Genomic DNA, 7,500 nt, shown 5'->3' with positions numbered 1-7,500 from the left:
GGAACGAGGCCCTAGGAGCCCAAACGGGGCTTCGTCGCCTGGAATGAGACCCCAGGCGCCCAAACGGCGACGATGGAGCAAATTCTCTTTAAAACACACGCGCACGCGCGCGTCGTATGTATGCTGCGGTGCGTATGTGACATATGTGCCTTTGGTGCCTTGGGGTCTTGGCTCCTTGGGCCTTGGATTCGGTGCCTAGGATGACCGGCGACCGATTCCAAAAGCGAGAGACCGGTGACCAATTCAAAAATGGGCGTCAGCCGGTCCGAGCAAACGTGGAGCAACATGCGACCATTAAAAAAGGGAGTGCGGACCGGGGACCGATTCCAAACTGGTGCGCCGGAGACCGATTCCAAACAAAGAGAAGGCGAAAATGGGAAAAATGAAATGGGGCCTTGGAGGTAATAGGTATTTCTAGATAGGATAGGTGACTTGGGTCCAAGGCAATGGGGCCTTGGGGGTATTAGGAATTTCGTAGGTAGGATAGGTGTTTGGGAACGGGGCCGCGGGGGCATCGGGTGCCTTTGGGCGTCAGGTTCCCTCGGCATTTGCAAAATTGCCCTTGCGGCGACTGATAACCGATTACTCCAGTGAGAAAACACGTGTTCAATGTTTTTCTTAAGTTTTGGAAAAACATGTCGTTGAATAGTCATTTGTCAATAGAGGTTATGTCGGCGTTAGTTCGAGGCATGCTTTTGTTTTACACGGCGTGCTGGAGTAATTACATATCCATTCAAAATACAACTAATCAAAGTAGAATGAAATAATGGTATAGTTATGACCAACTTGTAGCCAAAAAGAGCACTATGTAGAACGCTAGGTATCAAGGTCCTCTAAAAATTCAAAATATTAGTCATTCTTAAATAATAAAAAAATGATTAAAGCTTAGATATTAAAAAAAGAAATATTTTTTAAATGTATTTAAAACAATATATATTAAGAAATAAGTTACATTTTTTGAAATAAAATCAAAGGACAAGAATTTTTTTAATTTTTTAATTATTTTTTCCCTTAAATTACTAATTAAAAATTAAAAAAATATGTTGAAATTCAAAATATCTGAAAAAATCATAAAAAATCCTAATCTTCATTACTATCATTTCCAAGTAGAATTATAAAAAAATAATGAGTTTTGGTATGTCAAATCTCTTCCCGAATTAATTCAGAAAAAAGATTTATAAAATGAAAATAAAATATTAAAAAAATCTGAAAATATTATTTGAAGTACTGGGATATATAAGCTTTGATTTGATTATAAGAGCATCAAAAACAAATGAGTGGAACTCCGAAAAAGGGCATTGTGATTGCTCGAACACCTAAGTCAAAACTGCTGGAACTAGGGAAATTGCTTAAATGTCATATATAGGGAGGGGGGACTCCCCTTCTACTGGGCGCGTGCCCTGCGGCTGCTGGGGGCATCGGGGAGTGCTTGGGGCTTCCTCGGGGCTCCTGATCAGCCACTTTGTTGTGGTGATTTAGGTTTCCTCGAGGGTACCGTAGGAAACTTTCGGATCTTACCCAGCACCGAGAGGGCCAGCTGAAGCCTCTATCGCCGTCAAATGACATTGGTGATTGGCGCCGTTTGGAGTCACTTCTCAAGATTCCACGAAACGATAGTAAAGGCCCCCACGGGTTTTTCCCTCGAGTTGACCCAAAAACTTTGATTCGTTATCCCTTTACTATCGATGGCCCGATGTAAAATGGCCCTAGATAGCGAGGTGGCCTTTGAACACGTGTAGTCGGACAGTGAAACCAAGCGTGCTTGCTTCATTTTCCAGAATAGCTAGATTCTTTCCGGTATCGAACAAACATGGCTGGTTAGGTAGGGCTAGTATTATGATGCTACTGTTTCGGCCTCAGTATGCCAAGCTTGAAGCTTCTCGGTGACCTTCGGCTACCGGTGGCTAAATGGTGCGGTTGAAAGGGTCGTGAACTTTGCTGAGTGCTATCTCTTTATTTGTTCAAAATATGAGTCCCTAGTTCTTTGAATTTATTTGTTGTAGGCCGGTGTTTGGGAAACCTAAAGCTTAACGGGTTCCTTGGTCCTGGTTTCCCTATATAGAGCCGGACGGTGAAACCAAGTATGCTTGTCTCGTTTTATAGAATAGCTAGATTCGTCTCGGTTCTGAACAAACATGGTTGCTTAGGCAGGGCTAGTGTTATGATGCAACTGTTCGAGCCTCAGTATGCCAAGCTTGAAGCTTCTCGGTGACCTTTGGCTACCGGTGGCTAAAATGTGCGATTGAAAGGGTCGTGAACTTTGCTGAGTGTTATCTCCTTATTTGTTCGGAGCAGGAGACCTTAGTTCTTGGAAGTGAATGGTTTACTTTGTGATACGCGCTTAGCGGTTCATGTTTCCTTTATTTGTTATGGTCAAGTCATTTCTAGACTTTGGGTATTTTTGGGCTTGTACCTAATGGATGTTGGAGGCATGTTGTACGTGTAGCACATGAGTGGTGGTTGGTTTGTTCCGGTTGGTTGGTTCCCTGCCTTGGCAGCGACAATCGCGTGTTCAAACTTGTTCAATTCTGCCTGAGTGCTAAAATTTAGCCTTGGGTTGGCCTGGCCCCCTGTGCAGCATACCTATTTTGACGGAATTCTCAAGTTTCACAGTCAAACCTCTATCTCGGTCTAATTATTTGGTGCGAGGTAGACCTCGAAGCTCACCTGGATGTCTGTCCTTGTTTTTCCATTTAAGCTACCTGGCACCGGATACCCATGTGTCGCTCGAAGTCTTGTATGTGGAAACATGTTCGGCTTGGGGTATTTGCCCCTTTTATGCATGAAATTATCATCCCTTATGGAAGCCTGTCGTGCCCTGCATTGACTAAAGGATGATATCCGTCCCTTGCTCATATATAGAGCCTGCAGCAAAGAGGAATGCTACCTGGTTGATCCTGCTAGTAGTCATATGCTTGTCTCAAAGATTAATCCATGCATATGTAAGTATGAACTAATTCAGACTGTAAAACTGTGAATGGCTCATTAAATCAGTTATAGTTTGTTTGATGGTATCTGCTACTCGGATAACCGTAGTAATTCTATAGATAATACGTGCCACAAACACCAACTTCTAGAAGGGATGCATTTATTTGATAATAGGTCAACGCGGGCTCTGCTCGTCGCTTCGATGATTCATGATAACTCGACGGATCGCACGAGCCTCGTGTCGGCGACGCATCATTCAAATTTCTACCCTATCAACTTTCGATGGTAGGATAGTGGCCTACTACAGTGGTGATGGGTGACGGAGAATTAGGGTTCAATTCCAGAGAGGGAGCCTGAGAAACGGCTACCACATCCAAGGAAGGTAGTAGGCGCGCAAATTACCCAATCGTGACACAGGGAGGTAGTGATAATAAATAACAATACCGGGCTCTTTGAGTCTGGTAATTGGAATGAGTATAATCTAAATCCCTTAACGAGGATCCATTAGAGGGTAAGTCTGGGGCCAGCAGTCGTGGCAACTCCAGCTCGCATTCCTACAGACTGTTCATGGATTTGGAGAAAGGTTTTAAAACTTCGCTGAATTGCTCTCCAATTCTTTTCTTACTCTGTTGGCACTAGTGACACTATTTCCTTATGGTTAGATCCGTGGTGGGGACAACTTGTTTGGCCAGTTTGCATTCTTCTCCTATCATAAATCAATGTGGCTTGTATGCTAATGATATGGTGAGTAAAATCATTTCTTGAGGGTCTTGGTGCCTCCCGGTGCCAAATAGCAGACATCATCACCTTGATCCCATTCTTCAGCATTGGCTCCATGCTTTCGACTTTCCAGCTATTAACACGAGTGGTGTTGATACTATTCTTTAAGATGGAATGGTTGCAACAAAGATCAAAACTTGGAACATATGGAACTCGATCAGAAACAGAGGAGATCTGGTTGATTGGCATAATGCAGTTTGGCACAAGCTTCGAATCAATAGGTATGCCCACCATGAATGGGTTCTTTGTCATGGTCGACTCAACACCATATCTAGATTACAGGGATTTGGCATTTCAGATTCTCAGCAGTGTTTCCTATGTATCGGAGGAAGGGAAACAGAATTTCACTTATTTGTTCAGTGCACGTATAGTCGTTGGATTTTGGTAAGAATTTTGGCTCTTGTCGATCTCTCCGTTATGGGTGACACTTAGATCACCTTACTTCACCATCTGTCAAACATTGAGGACACGTTTAAGGGTGTGCTTGGCCTTTGTCTCATGCAGATTTTTTGTTACCATCTCTGGAGGGAGCATAATGCTCGTGCTCACAACTCAGGCATCCTTGGCCCCTCAAAGCTAATGCAGTGCATCACTAGGGACTTTGTGGCAAGTTTGCATAGTTCGACTTGGTTCTCTAAACTAGATTGTAATAGGCCTGATTTAATTACTTGTCTTTCCCTGGTTTTAGTATTTAGTTGCTTTGTCTTAGATGTTGTAGTTTGGCTTTCTATCTTCAATCTTATTTTGAGATTGGTTATAGATAGCGCCCTCTCTATGGCCTGTCATAGTGCTTTAGGTTGATCCCTGTTTCTTTGTCTATATATACTAAATTTAGCAAAAAAAAAACTTGTACTAGCATCATAGGACATTTCATTAGGGGAAGTTTTCATTTTCGTTTTGTCCGTGAGCAAGCTCTTAAATACTGGAAAAATCATGGTTTGAGCAGAGTATTTTATAGCTCCAAGGGCTATTTTCCTTTCAAATTCAATTCTGAGAAAGAAAAGCAAGATATTCTCAATCTAAATTCGGTTGTTATGGGAGGAACAACCCTCTACTTGCTACCTTGGATAGAAGTAAACAAATTTAAGAAAAATGTTATAGAAACGGTTCCTTGTTGGTTGAAGCTTGAAGATGTTCCATATTCATATTGGTCTCGAGATGGTCTCACTCACATTGCCAAGGTAGTGGGTTTGCCATTGAAATTTGATGAAATAACTGCAAGGTTTGAGCCCACTAAGTTTGCATCTGTTCAGGTGATATTGTCTTACTCTAGCCCTCGGTCAGACTTTGTATGGGTTCCAGTTCAAGATGAATTCGGTGATGAGGAATTAGTCAAGGTTAGCATAATTTATCCACAACTACCCTAAACCTACAACCACTCTAAAGCATTTGGGCACTTCTTTTCAAGGTGTGCTCATAACCCTAATATTGTTAAACCAAATCCTAGACCAAGGCCTGGAGGAGCTACTCGGGGTGCTTCAAAATTGGCAAAGAAAAATCAGCCTTCCAATGAGTTGGCCCAAACACAACATGATGGTCCTAGTATTACTATAAATGAAAACAATGAAGATGTTAATCCTGTGGTTTTTGGTAATTCTTGGGTTGTGATTTGGTCTTGGATGGTGATCAGACTCTTGAGGATGTTCAGCAACAGGAGGACAACACAGGAAATTTTGATGACTTAGAGGAATTTGATAGAGAAATTGTTACCAATGTTTTGATGAATTCTACGGCTCAGTTAGAGGAGCCAATGGTGGTCCCTCCTGTGGTGGAGCTTCCCACGGCCCCTTTGTTGGAACCCACTAGCACAAATGATGGCACAATTGTTGACACTATTGTTGCTAAATCTCCAGGCCAAAAAAGAAGGAGAGGTCGTAGTCAGGATGCTGCTCGAGTGGCAACACAGACTTTGCTTGCAGCGCCCATAGTGCCCGTAGCGCCTGAAGCACACACAACGCATGTAGTAGCTGCAACACACAAACCTCAAACCCACCTTGTAGTAATTGCTCTCAAAGCCTCCACTTCAGATTTGGTTGATGAGGATGGATTTACCAGAGTAGTGGACAGAAAAAGTCCTGCACACAAGAAGAGTCCCAAACTGGCTGTTCAGCTAGTAAGCTTAAGACATTTGAAATGAGATTTGCCTCATGGAACGTGAGGGGGCTCAACAAGAGTCCGCATCAAAAGGAACTTCAAAATGTAGTCACCATGAATAAAGTTGGTTTAATGGGTGTTCTTGAAACAAAAGTAAAGGCTCCTAACGCCTTAGGTATTTTTAAGAAAATTAACAAAAATTGGCGTTGGATGTTCAACTATGAGCACCATTATAATGGTTGAATCTGGGTTGGCTGGGATCCTGGGGTTTGGCAAGTTTCCCTTTATTCTAGTAATGCTCAATGTATCACGTGTTTTGCTACTTTCCTTGAGCAAAATTTAACTATTCTGGTTTCATAAATGTATGCTTTTAACGATGCTTGTGACAGGATTCCCCTTCGAAACTATTATACAAATTTGAATCAAAATTCTATGCCTTGGTGCTTGCTAGGTGACTTTAACTGTATGCTTGGCATCAATGAGATTTCTGGAGGGAGGGAGCATTGGACTCCAGACATGCAAGTCTTTAAAGATTGTGTTACTGATTTAGGCTTGGGGCATGTTCGAACTTTAGGTGAACTCTTCACTTGGACTAATAAACGTCCCCAAGACCCTGTTCTTAAAAGATTGGACCGAATGATTGCCAATGCTTTGTGGTTTAATACTTTCACTGAGGGTAATGCTGTTGTTCACCATCGAGGCATTATGGATCATAATCCTCTCCTCTATGAAGAACCTCTTCAAGTTAAACATTTTGGAAAACCCATTCAATTTTTCAACTTTATGTTTGACTTGCCAGGGTTTGCTTCTTTGATTTCTAGGGCATGGTCCCTTGATTTACTTGGTAACCCTATGAAACAGTTTAATTTCAAGCTCAAAAATGCTAAACAAGCACTTCGGGTTTTTAACAAAGAACATGGTAATCTCCATAATATTGTGCACATTATGAGAACACAGCTTGCTGAGGTATAAAATGCTTTAGTCATGAACAAAACTCCAGAGTTAATGCATCAAGAGCAGGCCCTTGTCAAAAAGCTTAATGTAGCTATTCTCCAGGAAGAACATTTTCTACTCCAAAAGTCAAGAGTCAAGTGGATGAACATAGGTGATGGTAACAACTCATTTTTTCATCAGCAATGTAAAGCTAACTGGACTCACAATAAAGTGCTCAGCTTGGAAAATGAGAATGGGGACTTGGTCTATGGGCAACAAGAATGTGCTAATGTTGATGTTTCTTACTATCAAGGCCTCTTAGCTAATGTTGCAACTCATGGATACATTGATATTAGCTCAATTACTTGCAACACTGTTACCAATGATCAATCGAGTGCCTTGGTAGCTCCTATGACTGGTTCTCTGATTTTAAAGACCTTAAAATCCATGAAGCGTAATAAGGCACTGGGTCCTGATGGTGTCAATGTGGAATTCTTTATATCAACTTGGGATATCACATGTCCTAGCATTTGTGAGGTAGTGAAGTTCTTCTTCTCCACATGCACAATGTCTACGAGTACAAATTCATCCTTTATCTCCCTTATTCCAAAGTTTTCCATACCTTGCAAAATGCAATATTTGAGGCCTATATTATTGTGCACTGTTATGTATAAATGTATTTCTAAGATAATTGCTAATAGGCATAAAAAGGTCCTCCCTAGCATTGTTAACATTGCACAATCAACTTTTATCCCAGGACGCTCT

The 7,500-nt window shown here is 41.7% G+C and overlaps 1 pseudogene; it reads right to left on the bottom strand.

The window, feature by feature from the left end:
* Nucleotides 1-3,255: 3,255 nt before the first annotated feature.
* Nucleotides 3,256-7,500, bottom strand: part of LOC141690441 (uncharacterized) — a 7,273-nt pseudogene continuing 3,028 nt past the window's right edge.

This window comes from Apium graveolens, chromosome 10 (genome assembly GCF_009905375.1).
Source record: "Apium graveolens cultivar Ventura chromosome 10, ASM990537v1, whole genome shotgun sequence".
Classification (NCBI taxonomy): Eukaryota; Viridiplantae; Streptophyta; class Magnoliopsida; order Apiales; family Apiaceae; genus Apium; species Apium graveolens.
The sequence above is the reverse complement of the archived record's forward strand: the minus strand, read 5'-3'. Positions and strand labels throughout refer to the sequence as shown.